This window comes from Aethalodelphis obliquidens, unplaced genomic scaffold, assembly GCF_003676395.1.
Source record: "Aethalodelphis obliquidens isolate GAN/ISIS:26980383/991018 unplaced genomic scaffold, ASM367639v1 scaffold57, whole genome shotgun sequence".
NCBI classification, from domain to species: Eukaryota; Metazoa; Chordata; class Mammalia; order Artiodactyla; family Delphinidae; genus Aethalodelphis; species Aethalodelphis obliquidens.
This window is the reverse complement of record NW_020838001.1, coordinates 7,053,913-7,069,280: the sequence shown is the minus strand read 5'-3', so window position 1 is coordinate 7,069,280 and position 15,368 is coordinate 7,053,913. Positions and strand designations below refer to the sequence as shown.

The 15,368-nt window shown below is 41.0% G+C and overlaps 1 long non-coding RNA gene and 1 pseudogene across 1 annotated transcript in view; one reads left to right on the top strand and one right to left on the bottom strand.

The window, feature by feature from the left end:
- Positions 1–15,368, top strand: part of LOC113609562 (uncharacterized) — a 590,372-nt gene that overhangs the window by 504,821 nt on the left and 70,183 nt on the right. The window lies entirely within an intron of this gene.
- On the bottom strand, positions 8,756–10,412 carry LOC113609561 (adenylyl cyclase-associated protein 1-like; annotated as a pseudogene).

Here is a 15,368-nt window from a genome sequence, read left to right as displayed (position 1 = left end):
GTGATATGGAAGTTTATAGAAGGATGACTTCTTCATGATTATGGGTGTCCAGACAGAATTAAGCAAAAAACGGTGAATTCAGAGATGAATAAGCAAGTTAGGTGTGGGAGAACAGAGAATAGTGAGGGGAAAAGACAATAGGTTGTACAGAAACAGGAGGGCAGAAGCATACTAGGAATAGGTATATAGTCCACTTTGACTAGAAAAGAATATTGAATAGATGAAAAAAGTAAGAAGATTGAGGTAGACCAAGGTCAGATTACAGAATGATAAAGTCATGGTGACTATGAATCTTAAGAAAACAAGGGAAAACACTAATAGTGAAGATCAGAACGAAGGAGAAAATGTTCTTAATGAAATCTCTGCTGGATCCCCTAGGGCTAAAAAGTATAAGTGAAAATAATCATTTTAGATGTACAGGAAACCCAGAGAAAGCATTATCACGAAAGATCATTTCTGAAATTGAGACTATTAAGTAAAAAGAAGATAATCCCCACTTACATGGCAGTGGTAAGTAAATAGGTACAGTTGGCCAAAGATAGGGATATTTACTTCCATACTTACATTTTACGTTAACAGTTCTTGAAATGTGATGCGTAAAGAGATGAATAGAATCTGATTGAAATAGAAAATTGTCTGTGGAGTGGCAATGCAGAAGGAAGAATGGATTTAATTGTAAATAATATAATTTCAAGGAATCTTTTTATGCATCCTCCACTACCCACCCCACTACTCAGATATATTTTCGATAAAAAATTAACTTGGGAGAGTAAATGAGTTAATATCAAAGGGAAGTGATTCAAGCTGTTAAGAAAGGCACTCTACAACACCAACCTGTTATTACTAATGATCACAATAATAATGAGAAATTGCTGCACAGGTCGGGGGTCTGCACCTTGTCTTTGAGAGAGAGGAGAAAAGAAAGAGCCAGTGTGTTCACACTGCCTATAGCACTGCATGGTACGGGAGCGAGGCAGGTAGGAGAGTAATTTTTTCCAATAGCTGATATTCACTTCTGGCATCTTTAGACATAGAGAATCATCAGATAACAGTTAACAAAAAAGTAGTAGTAGGAGCCCAAATGCCCACTAAATGTAAAAGCCTCAGCATTGTGCTGAGACACAACTGTAAATATTAGACTCTGCTGTTATGATAATGGCACGTATTTGGCACTCACCTATGCCACCCATCTGTTGGCTGTTCTCAGGATGGAAGCAAGACAGCGGGCTGGTTTCTTTCCTATTCAAAGCATGAGCAGTTTGCCCTTCCTCATTTAGGATTTAATGTGCATTTTAGGGCAATTGCTCCAGCAGAAAATGATAAGGTAGGGAAGGAGAGAACAGCTCCTGGAGACCACAGATTATTCAGAGCCAACAGAGAGAAGAGCTGGTGAAGATGTTCAGTCTGAAGGCAGCCAGTTAATTCATATGTTTGAGGAATTCTGTGGTGAGCCTTGCTTCATGCCAGGGTTGGAAAAATAGGAGAGACTAAGAGCTTTTTCTGAACACAAATTTATTTTCTTAATACAATGGAAGTCTGGCCCAAAGATGCTTGGTTATCATTGTTTCCTTGTCATCTCCTCAATTCTATTTGTATTGTGAACTAGACAAAGCTCAGACACACGTCCTGAAAAATATTATAATCAAGTCTGATGAAATTCTGATTTCCTTCTAATATGTATTTGATCAGCCACTATAAATGACTATTTCTGTATTTCTTTCTGCTTATTAGACTATGTACTCATTGAAAGCAGGGGCATATTCATCTCAGTATTGATGATGTCTAACACATCATCCAGCATGGAAAAGATAAAAGCAAATATTTAAAGAAAGAATGGCAAGAAGGCTTAAGGGGGATACTTTACCCATAGCCCAGGTCTGTGATCAGGTCCTTGTGTCCAGTCACCTGAGATGACAGTGTAAGTGATTGGTACCTTGGGAACCTTATGCAAAAGTCTCATGGCTCTCAGAGAAGCCACACTGTAACCATCAAATAAGTATGTGTGTATTTCCAGGGGGAGAGGGGAGGCAGGAGGCTTCCCAACAGCACAATATGGTAGCCAGAGGATTCCAAACATCCAAGTGTTATTTAACTGATGCCATGGCCGGAACCAACCAGGAGACCATGATGACACTTCAGTTTGAGAACCTGGAGTAAGACTTACGGTCATCTCCACCACTTGGCCATTGGAGACAGTTAAGGATCTGACACACCGATTTCTAGGAGACTTAGATATACTTTATGCCAACTCATCATCCACCAAGACTGAAAGCAGAACACATACTGATGAAAAGTGGTGGGACTGTGACTCATCCTGACCCACAGCTATTGATTGGCATTCTGGTATCAGGCCCCTGAAATTTTCCTGCAGTCTCTATGTACAGCACCTACAGCCAAGTAGAGTGATGGCCGTATCTTCCCAGAGATAATTTATGGTGAAGTCTCTGTTCTAGGGAAACTATTTTCACAAAAGTTTTCATTTGACAATGATTCTTCATAAGATGTAATTTTTCCTGAATGTTCTTTGCCTTCAGGCACCTGCTCTGGAGCATTCTTCCCTCTGCTGTGGTGGTGCCTGAGATAGAAGAGTCCGCAGCCCAACTGCTGCTGCAAATAATGACTTTTACCTCCCAGTGTAGAATCTCAGGCTTCCGAGCCCCACAAAACTTAGAGAAAGGAAAGGAAAAGTTAGAACTTAGAGAAGGGAAAGGAAAAGATGGAATAGTGGATGGAGAGATACTTTGGAACCAAGGAAAGAAAGAAGAAATGTCCTTTGAGTAGAGATAACCCCAGCTGAGGAGGAAGGAAATTCTTATCTCTGCCTTATTTTGTGAGGTCATAGAGGTGCCTTCTGACCTTCAATTTCTTCTTATGTAATATATTGCTCCCTTAAATATTCAACAAATAAGTCTTGGGTACCTACTCTATACTATGACCATTGTCTCCCAACTCTCCTCGAGGAGAAAAATTTCTTGTCTCCCAGAAGTTCTATACATAGGAGTATGTCTTCCTCACCCTTCTTCATCTAGCCTGAGGATTGAGCTCTACTTTGTGGGGGAAAAAAAGAGAATACAAACAAAAGCAAAAGAAAGAATTATGAATAAATAAGCCTCAGCTATTTTCCACTCTTATTCCGATCTTTCATAGATGGAATGATAATCGTTTATTCATCCATCCATCCATACTTTCAAAAAAAAGTTTTATTGAGTGTGTAGTGGGAATGCACACTGCTCAAAGGGATGGGGACATAAAAAGACCTTAGAATCACTGGTTCATGGTTCTCAGTGAATGGACAAAGATGTAGTGTATCTGGAAACATTGTCCCCAAAATACGTATGTGGAATCCATTTTCTCTCAATCCCTACTTCCACCTGTGTTTTGATTTATATAATTTCCTGCCAGTTCTACAAGCATAAGTTATTCATCTGCTTATACCACTCCTGTCCTTCAGTAAGCTGTATATGTTTGAACTTATTGTGATCACCAAAAGTACACCAATTACCCCTAAACACACTGAAGAGCATCCTAGAAATGTTGATCAAGAAACAAATAAATGTACAATATATAAGTTTGTTATCTAAAAGCTTGGAAACCTAAGATTTACCTTTGATTCTTCTCTCTTACTTCAACATCAAATCCATTAACAAGTCCTCTTAGATATACCCTCAACTATATTCAGAATCCATCTCTTCTCTCCATCCATACCACCACCATCCTCATTCAAGCTTCCATCCTCTCCATCGTGGACAACTATGATTGTGTCCTCAGTGATCCACCTGCTCTGTCATTCTACGGTCTTTTTCCACACAATTGTAAGAATAATCTTAAGGTGATCTAAATTTGATTATGCAACTTTCCCACATTAACCCTCCCTTGGTTTCTCATTACACCCGTTACTCAACTCAGGCCCCTTGTCATGACCTATAAAGCCTGTATGATCCAGCTCCTACTTCACTCTCATCCTTATCCCAGACCACTTATTCTTTAGATCTTTCTGCTCCAACCATATTGGGTACCTTACTCTTCCTAGAGTTTTTCAAGTTCATAACCATCTTATAGACTTTGAATTTGCTATGATTTCCTCTGATTTTAAATATTATCCCTTAGGCCATTACATGGCTGCCTTCTTATCTTTCAGATTTCAGCTCTGCTAAGAGAAACCTTCATTGACTATCCAGTCTAAAATGCCCTCCTAACTCTAGTCACTGTCACCTATCCTGATTGATTTTCTTCCTAGTAATTACAACGATAATTTACACGATTCTTGTCTGCCTTTGCTGATGAGAATGTGATCTCTTTGGAGGTGAGGTCATGCCCATCTCATTCCTATCTATAATCCTCAGAATCTAGAAGAAGACCCACAACAGAGTAGGTGCTCAATAAATATGTGTTGGATTTTTTTTAATGAATTAATTCATTAAAGAACAGTAGACTGAGACAGATGGGTACTCCCAGAGCCTTAACCCTGAGGACATTTCTCCTGTACCACTTGTTGGCTGAATAAACAAGAACAAACAATAAAACCAAAAATCAAACAAAAAACAGACAAATTAACAATTGAAAGCATTTTAACTAATTACTGCAAATAAATACACCAAAAACCCCCCCAAATCAACAAATAAACACACAAAAAACCAATAACCACTGATTTTGTCTAATTTATATCTGTTTGCTCTTCCTGTTGCAAGACCCAAGTATTTCCTGAACTGAGGGTCATCTTTCAGCCACCACTACCTTTCTCAGGTGATCCATTTAGTGGTTTCTTCCACCCGGAGTAATGTTTTCCCCAGAATTCTACCACCACAGGCTTCAGTAGAAATATCTGTGACACAGATACTACAGCCATTTTTCTCCCAAAAGTAAAAAGAACTGCTGTCTTCTCACAAGGGGCCCCCAACACTTCCAAGGTGGCATCCTTTTTTCCTTTCCAGCGACGTGAATGCAATCTCAGGCACACAAAAGAAGCAGTGCCGACAAAGTCTGTTCTTGTCAGCCTCACAAACAGCTTCATTACTTGCTAACTGCAAACATGGTTTGAAGCTGCTGCTCCTGCCAAGCTGAAGTCTTCAAACACCGGGGTTGAGTGATTGAAAATTCCAGATTATAGGCAGAAGGGGATGAAGAGTTGTTTAGAGCTCTTGCTTATCCGCTAAAAGCCTCTGGCCAGAAACAGCTCTCTGCTTGAAGGAAAGTAAATTTCTTCCACAGCTGAAAATTAATGTGTTTTGAGGGAAATCTTGGCAGGACTTGTGGCAGGGAACGTGGCTTACAGGCCTGGGGTAGGCATGGGGAGTGATAACTAGCAGTCATTCCTCAAACCAGGGAGGTCCCTGTCTGACAATAACCAAGGCTGGGAGCACTAAGATTTAACTGTTTCTCTCAGTGTGAGATGGGATTAGTTATGCCATTGCAGAAAAACACGTCTGTAGGTTGATCATGGCTATAATTCTAATTGTATCATATTTGATGTAAGGGTTCTGTTTTATCTGACATCTTGAAAAACTGGACCACACATCATTGGACATGGAAGTGCCAGGATTCTGGTTGAATATTCAAGGATATAAGGACTTTAGCTGGGTTACTGAAATCTCTTTATCTTGAATTGTCTTCAACACCAAACTGTTCTTGAATTACAGATTCAAGTAGGAAGAAGAAACAGGAACAAATTTCCTCTATTCTCTATCGCATTCTCTCAACATTCAACATATACATTCATTCATTCATTCAATTATTAGAAATTATGAATTGAATTCTTTCTGACACATGTTAGGTGATGGTTATGCAAAGTATCTGGAGCAGTTCAGTAGCATGGTCCCTGCTGTCAGCTGCCTCATATTCCCCCTGGGGAAACAGAACAGACGCTTAAACAAATACTCAGGATGGAATGTGATGAGTCCCATAGTGTAGCTAAATATCAAGTGTTGGAGAACCCAGATGTTGGAGTGATTTGTTGCACTCACTTTTGGAAAGGACTTGACAAAGGTGGAAACCATAGAAGTTGAGTAGAATGAGATTTCCAGGTCTAGATTGGAGATGGAGGAATTGAATAAGTAGTTTTCTAAATAAATAAACACATACACGCAAACATCTTTAGAGATTATTAGCTCTGGGGGTAAAGTTGTGGGCAGACCCTTTGAAGAATATAAGGAAGATTTTGCCTTTCTCACTCAAAAAATAATGCCCGTAAACATACCATTTTCAAAAATGTAATTCCAAGGAGATCACAGAAGCCTCCATAGCAGTACAGATTAATACTTTAGGAAAACTTTAGTCTAAATCCCTTTAGTTCATTTTCACCTTTAATGCAGTATTTCTCAAAGTAAAGGCTGGGAGCCAGCTACATTGGAAACACCTGGGATGTTTGCTTAAAATGCAGATTCCTGGGGCCCCATTTCAGACCTATTAAAAAAGTTTCTCCAGTGTGGGGTTCAGGACTCTTCATTTTAACAACAGTTGTGTGATTCTGTTCAATGAAAACTTTAACAGCTCCTGGGAGATTCTGGTGCACACTTCTAAACCCTGGAGCATTTCCTGTTTATTTGGACTCACTGTGACCCTTTTAAACTAGGGGTGTTGCCCACCTACATCTGCTGAGAGGCCTAAAGGACTTCACTCACAGAACATCACCTATTTAGGATACCCTGATTCCCATCCTTCCTGCAAGTTCCGTATATTGAAGTTCAGCTTTTGACATCAAGTGCCGTTTATGCCTACCTTGTTCCCATGGGTGTGTCTTATCTGCCTAACAAGACTGCAAATTCCCTGGGCTCTTGGTTCCTTGCTTTTCATCTTGTATCCTAGATGGCTGGGTGCATGGCATGTGCTTAATAAGTATTTATTCGTTGGTTATGGAATCAGTGTTCCTTCCTCTTATTCCTTGAACACATCTGGCCAGCCTCACTGTCATTCCATCAGGATCCAAATGGTTTCTATTTGTGGTGGGGTTTTTTTGCATTTTGTTTTCGGCTGGTCTTGTACACCCCTGTGTCTACATCATCTGGTCTGTTTTATGAAGAATGTATTGTTAGATTTATCCTCAGCTTTGCTTTTCTCTCCCCGGCCTCCCTGTGGTTCTTTCACAGAAAGCCCTTTGTGTTGAGCAAACAGGCTCTAATCTGCACATCTTCCTCTGCGCTTCAACAGGGCTGCCAGGTGAGCATCCCGACACCGGCCTGGAACAGCTGTTCAGGTGGTCCTGAGCAGTGGGCAGTGATTGTGTGTGCAGTTCTCTTGTCTGATGGGCCCTGGGTCCAGCACGCTCAGGGAGGAAACCACAAGCACAAATGTTTGCCTTGCTGCCTGGAAGTCCTAAAAGCAGCTGCCTGCTGATTGATGATAACTTGCCTAATGACACCGAGTGTTCAGTTGCTGCCAGGCGTGAGCGAGACCCTGCGAGCTCCCCTGTGCAAGCCCTGGCTGGTTGGCCAAATCCTTATCTTTCAGCATGCAGGCAACAAAGACGGCAAGAGCCAGAAGGTACCTGATCCAGAGATGCCCATTACAACCCCGATGGTTTTAACACATGGAGAGAGCGAGGGAGCAGCTTGACGCTTTCCGCTTGCAAAGTCACTAAGAAAACTACACACAGGGGTTCAGCACAGACATGGTGCCTCTATATCGGAATATCAGGATAGGATATACTAGTATTTTTATACTTTATGGATAAAATGGAGTCTATTATGGAGCTAGTAGAATTGGCTTCTAGAAACATTTCTCTTTTTTTTTTTGGGTTTTAATTTTATTCTATTTTCTGTATAACTTTAAGTACATGAAGATTCATTTCCACAGTCCTCAGGAAACGGGTAGAAATCACAGGACAATCTCTCTTCCCACCAAAAAAAGTTACGTATTTTGGTAAAGTGTTTGTCCTAGAGGAAACACTGAAATTTACAATAGCAATTCTGTGCAAGATTTTTACACAAGACCTAAAACCAGCCTGCAATGGAGACTTTAGTCCTCTGTTCAGGTGCCCAGACAGAAGCCAAAAGCTGTCGAGCCTGACAGGGCAAAGGAAGCAACGACGATGGATGATGGGTACCCGGCATGGAAGGAGGAAGGGAAGCCAGATTCCTGGGAATGGTGTGGTTTTCCTTTTTTTTCTCTCTCTCTCTCTCTTTTTTTTTCTTTGCGGTATGCGGGCCTCTCACTGTTGTGGCCTCTCCCGTTGCGGAGCGCAGGCTCCAGACGCGCAGGCCCAGCAGCCATGGCTCACGGGCCCAGCCGCTCCGCGGCATGTGGGATCTTCCCGGACCGGGGCACGAACCCATGTCCCCTGCATCGGCAGGTGGACTCTCAACCACTGCGCCACCAGGGAAGCCCTCTCTCTCTCTTTTTAACTCATCTCTGTAGGAAGGTGGTGGGCAGGGGTCCCAGAGAGAGGAAGGGTCCAAGACTCCTTTAGCTGGCCTGGGTGCAGGGCACCACCCCAGCAGCTAACACAGGACAACCTACTATCTCAGGTTCGGGCAGATACAGGATGGAATGCAGAAGAAAAGGAATGCTTATAGGAAATCATTTTGCTTGGAATGCTAGATGGCCAAGCTTCAGTCTTTGGTCCTATGCAACCCTTGCCTAACTTGTCAATAGTGAAAATTAGTGTAAGTTAGAAGAGCCAACTAGGGTCACACCAGGTTCTGCTACCTTCACGCTCATTGTTAGAAAAAGGCTGAAAAGCTAAAACAAAGGCTGAAAGCTAAAACACACCTGCCCTGATGTGCACTTCCTTAAGAATGGACTGGCTGTACGGTTGAGCTGGTACGGAAAAGCTGCACCTTCCTGCAGAAGATCAAAGACCTGCTATCCCACCCCAGATCTCAGCCTGAGGTATATTTCAGTGAAGGCAGGTAGCTGTGCTTCTCAAAGCAGAGAAGCAGTTTAAGAGCAGAAAGGTAGAGGAAATCTAGAAAAGAACCATCTTGATACAGATTTATCCCACAGTGTGAGGGAGAGGGCAAAGAACCCAGTGGCACTTTGCTTATCCAGCAATTTCTGTCACTGTGGTGACCAACTTCTGCTCATTCCATATGGTCTTGAACTGCTCAGGGACTGGGAACTCATTGAGGTCACCACCTTCTGTAGGAATGAGGACATTCATCTCAGAAGATTTGGCACTGACTACCTCACAATCCAGGGAATTCTTGCTCAGGTAAACGTGGCAGCCATCTGTTTCGTTGATGGAAATGGTTAGCACTTTACCCGTTACCTGAACTTTGACGTCCCTACAATTGATTATCTCCACAATGCCCACCGCGTCATCGAACACCAGCCCGAGTTTCTTACAGTTAGCTACTGTCGCAGAGTTAATTTTGCCCTTGATTTGCAATGTTGAGCTGAGACACTTGAATATGGAAGCTGCCTGTTTCAGCTCTGTGTCATCTATCACCAGGTTGGGAACATTCTCCTGATTTTCCACTCTCCACTTCTTGCCCTTCAGTTCAAGTAGAGCTGGCTCCTTCTTTGTGACTGGTTTGGGGGATGGGCTGACTCCTGGTTTAGATGCAGAGAATGGTTTGGGGCCACTCGTACTGGAGCACTCTGAGCGTTCAAGGCAGGGTTCTTTTGAGTCTTCATGTCACCAGATACAAGTTTCAGGGCATGTGTGATGCTCTCCCCCGATTAACCTGTGCAAACAGTGCTGAGCGGGAAGCAGACTCATCTGAGCCTGAACTGGTGGGGACTCGGGGGGTGGTGGGCCTGGGGGTGGGTAGGACCCGATCCAGCAGAGGGTCCAGATGGCAATCCACTCAGTTCTTTTGCCATGGCCCGGTTTTGCTCCAGGCCAGTCCAGTGGTATGGAACTGTTTAATGTAAGCCTGCAGCTCTGTCCATATACTCAAGTAAGCTTTGACCCAGCCCACATCTTTGTACTCCTTGAGGAGTCAGTTTCTATAAAACATGGCAGCATCATTCATTTCCTTCACTTAGGGACCAGACTTGGGAGCCGTAGCCACCCAACCCAGGGCCTGGGTACTTTCGCTGACAGCTGACAGGTGATTGAACAACTTGCTGCCTCGGTTCTTCTCCCAAAAGGTTATCACTTCTTGGATCTGCTCGGAGATGGGTGCCAACAAATCAGAAAGCTTATTGCCTGCTGGCTGCTGGCCTTGAGAGGCTGTAACCAAGAGCACTCACTCCAACTTCAGACCTGTGTGGGCCGTCTCCGCATATGCTTCTGCACATCTCCCCCAATCTCTTTACCGATCTTGAGGTACTCTGCCACAGGACCGGCCAACGGTGAGTCAAACGCTTGCACCTATGGAGTCGTTGCTGCTTTTGCAGCACTGTCTCTATACCCACGGTGCGTGTCAGGGGCACGGAGCCTGCCTTCAGGCAGCCCACCGCTCTCTCCAATCTTTCTACCAGATTTTGCATGTCAGCCATAATGTAGCACCTGCTCAGAGCTCTGCCTCACCTCGGGACTGTGCTCAGCCGCTCTCCCTAGAAACGGAGATTTTTTCTTCTACTGAGGCCAGATTCTAAGGCAGCCACACTTATGTTCATTACCTTACCATAGGATTTGGCTCACTGGTGTGAAAACAAACTATGTAGTCTTTGAAATTAAAATGGCCTACCAAAGTGGTTAAAAATGGCAACGAAAAGTGGAAGAATACCAATGTACAATCTTTTGCATCAGCATTTCTCAAATCACTCTCTTTCATCCATTTTTATTTCTACTGATTTAGTTGAAACCCTTACCACTTCTGTTGCGATCCTAACAGGTTCCCTTACCTGCAGTCTCACCCTGCTGTAATTTATTCTCCACATGGCAGAGAGATTTCCCACAGTCGTCATGGGTCACGTTATTCTTCTCATTGGCTCTCTTGGGTTGCCTGTGGCGGGAAATGTCCAAACTCTCTGTTGCAGACTAGAGTGTGCATCGTGATTCTCCACTTCTCTCTAAATGCGGATAAACCTCCTCAACCAAGGGGCCTATAAGCTGCAAAGTGATCAGGTTTCTGTCTACATCTCCACAGGCAGGGGACCCTTTACTCTTTACCTCTCACGTTGTTCTGTCTACCCTGGCTTGGCCTGCCTTTTGTGTCGGTAGCCATTACATTTATCACATTGAATTCTGCAGAATGTAAGTCATGAAAGATGTTAACTGGAGCTGTTAAAAAAATTGGTCAAAGAAATTTGAGAAATTGGTGAATATTAAATCACACTATCATACTAAAGTCTGAACATCCTATTCTTAAAAAAAAAGAAAAAGAAAAAAGCAGCTTTGCTTAACCAAACATAGCTGAACTCAGAATACCTTTTTTTGGAAACACACCTGGGTAAATCTGTTTCCTGGGTCAACAATCTGGAAGATTCACTCTTAAAGCTCTTTGCATCCTGGTCTCTTTTTTGCCCCCTCCCATACGTACACTGATGTGAATTCTTCTGTTTTCCTTACGGCATACACCCATCACCCTTAGCACAGTGCTCTAACATTTACTATCTCAAGATTCCTTTGGATATAATTTGCAAAAAACAAATTCAGATTAGTTTTAGCAAATGGGGAAGATTTCATATTGGCAAATGTAATGGTGGATGGCAATCTTGGTTATAACTTAGTAGTTCTCAGTAGAGGGTGATTTTGTCCCTCCACCTACTGTCCCCCAGGCGAAATCTGACAATGTCTGAAGACATTTTTGTTGTCACAACTGCACGAAAGTGGTGCTACTGGCCTCTAGTGCCAGGTAGAGGCAGGCACCCTCACCACCACCAGGAGGAAGTATTGAGCCCAAAATGCCAGCGGTGCCAAAATTGAGAAACTCGACTAGATCCAAACACTCAAGTTATTAGGAGTTCTTTGTTATTCCTCTCTCATTTCTTCTGTCAGAGCTTGATTTTATCTTTGTCTGCGTAGCAGGAAATATGCCTGGTGTCCATATCAGATTCCCTTAAATCTAGTTTTATGACCTAATAGAAGAAAAGTCTTCTTCACTAATTTCAACCAGAAAAATATGCAAGAATTTATTTAATTGGTCCAGGTTTAATCATGTGTTCATTACAAAATCACTCCCTGTAGCTGTTACAATGATCCCAACATAGGCCATGTTCCCATCTTTGGGGAGATGGCATGAGAATTGGGGTGGGGTGGGCAAAACTGTATTAGTCAGACAAAAGCAACATTTATCACACTTTCTTAGAATTCACTTCCTCATTTTAAAAATAGAAATAATTTATTTCATAAAACATCATTGTGAGACATTTTTAATGTATATAACGAGTCTAACAATATTTGAAATAAGAGAGATGTTTAATAAATGGTAGATATGATTTGTAGATTCTTTTTAATGTTTTTACTGTGGCAAGAACACTTAACAGGAGATCAACCCTCTTAACGCGTCCTTAAGTCCGCAATGCAGTATTGTTTACTACAGGCGCAATATTGTATGGCAGATCTCTAGAACTTATTCCTCTCACATGACTGCAATTCGATACCCTTTGAGAAGCAACTCCCCAACCCCCCTTCCCTCAGTCCTGGTAACCACCATTCTACTCTCTATTTCTGTAAGTTTGACTATTTTAAAGACTTCATATAAGCAGAATCATACAATATTTGTCCCTTGTGTCCAGCTTACTTCACTTAGCATAATGTCCTCCAGGTTCATCCGTGTTGTCATATATGGCAGGATTTCCTTCTTTTTCTAAGGCTGAGTAATATTACATTATATATATATATATATATATATATATACACACACATATATATATATATACACACACACACACATATATATATCACACTTTCTTTATCCATTCATCATTAATGGACATTTAGGTTGTTTCTATGTCTTGGCTATTGTGAATAATGCTGCAATGAACAAGGGAGTGCATGTATTTCTTACAGATCCTTATTTCAGTTCTTTTGGATATATAGCCGGAAGCAGGATTGCAGGGTCATAGGGTAATTCTATATTTTAATTTTTTCAGGAGTCTCCATACTGTTTTCCATAGTGGCTGCATCATTTTACATTCCTGCCAACAATATATAAGAGTTTCAATTTCTCCACATCCTCACCAATATGTGTTTTGTTTGTTTTGCTTTAAAAATAGACATTCTAACAGGTGTGAGGTGATATCTCGTTGTGGTTTTATTTGTATTTCTCTGATGATTAGTGATGTTGATCACCTTTTCTTATACCTGTTGGTGATTTGTATTTCTTCTTTGAAGAAATGTCTATACAAGTCCTTTGCCCATTTTTTAATGACTATTTCATTTTTGCCATTGAGTTGTAGGAGTTTCTTACATAATTTGGATATCAATCCTTTATCAGATATATGTTTTGCAAATATTTTCTCTCATTCTGTAGGTTGCCTTTTCGCTCTGTTGGTTGTTTTGTTTGCTTTGCAGAAGCTTTTTAGTTTGATGTAGTCCCATTTGTCTAATATTGCTTTTGCTACTTGTGCTTTTGGTGTCATGTTAATTGGTAGCTATTTAATGATGATGCTGATTAGAAGACAAATGAGAAAACAATATAAATAGTCAGTCTCTAACATGAAAAGAAATCAATATCATTTGTAGTCCAGAAATCAGGATAGAAAACATAATATTTATCTTTGGTTTTGATTTTTATTTTTAAGTGTCAGCAATTGGGCTTTTAAATTTGCTTGCTTACAGAAGTGTACCACAAGCTGATAAAATATATCTGGTAGCTGTGGTGTCAGGAGTCCCTTTAGAGTTGTGAAATATACACAGTTTGAAATATTTGGTGTCAAGGTAGCATTTAAATCCTCAGACCAATTAAGTCTAATTATTGAGTGAATAGTAATACTTTTCTTCAACAATGTGAAAGTTAAATTAAAACTTATTTTCAAATTAGAAGTTAACACCTACTACCTGTCAGTCAGTCAAATGTTTGTTTGAGCATCTGGTTAGGAAAAAAATAGAGATTAAAAATACTAAAGTAAAGTCAAGTCTTTCTTATATTATGAGCATTATACTTAGATTATACAAAAATCTTGCTTTTTAAACCAGTACTGTGGCAAACCTAAAATAGATTTTTCTGAAACTCATGAACAAGGTCTAGTTAAAGGTGTCAAGCATGTGTGAATTGTAGGTAACTCATGGGCTTGGAATGGCAGAAACGTCCCATCGGTTGTTGCCAACTGACAACAATCTCATTGTTCTCTCCAGCTATATTAAAATTACATAATATTTCTCCTGTTTTATGTGAGCTCTGGTAGAGAGCTATAAAAAGTAAACAGATAGGTAAGAACCTGGCTACAGAGATTAGCACAGGAGGAAAACCTTACCATGGCAGTCAGCAAAGAAGACCATCTTGTTGGGTATAAAAATCACGAGTAAATACACACAGGGTGTACGCACATATATGAAGTATATTCCAGGCTTCACCCACTGTGCTACAGAAGCTAAAATTTTGCTCACTGGGTTATGGATAACATATGAAGGGCGCTGTGCAGTGTAGAAACAAAGACATCAGAAATGGCCAATGTGAACCACGTTTTCTGATGATCAATAAATACGGAGTAGGCTCAGTTTTATATTCAACTATATATTTTTCTTTTTTTAACATCTTTATTGGAGTATAATTGATTTACAATGGTGTGTTAGTTTCTGCTTTATAACAAAGTGAATCAGCTATACATGTACATATATCCCCATTTCCCCTCCCTCTTGCATCTTTCCCACACTCCCTATCCCACCCCTCTAGGTGTTCACAAAGCCCCAAGCTGATCTCACTGTGCTACTATTGCTAAGTAGTATTCCACTGAATGAATATACCACATTTTTTTAAATTTCATTAAAAAATACCATTCTTCCATAGAATGGAACAAAGTAATGTATATTACAACATTGGTATGTCTCAAAAATATTCCCGTACCAACACCAATAACCTTGGTGTTTCATTGACCAATAATCCTATGAATTTGCAATATTACCTCCCCCTCCTCTCATTTCACAAATGTGGAAGCACAAGCCCTTAACCACTAGGCTGTATAGAGACTGAATTCATGCCTTAGAGCTGGTTCTCAGCACCCGCTTATATATCTAAGTGGTTAGTAACTCCAAGCTAAATGAGCTAATCAAATTTAGGAGTATTGTGAGTATACATAGATTGTTGTTTTCCAAGTTCTGTGGGCATGGAAGGAGAACTGTGTTCAGGAGAGCTGTGTTCTTGACTCTTTGAAAAAGAGAGAGTTAGGTTTATCAATTCAGAAGGGCCTGTGTTTCTACTCTCTAAATAAGAGACTGTTAACAAATGTCATATCGTCGTGGCAAAAACTTTCTTACAATATGCCAAATTCCTTTGCTTCACTCTCTTGTACCTTAAATAGACTAGTACACTTAAGCACTCAAAATCAAATCATTGGAAGATGTTTTATATAAAAAGTCTCTTAGTGCTTTTTCCCCTCCC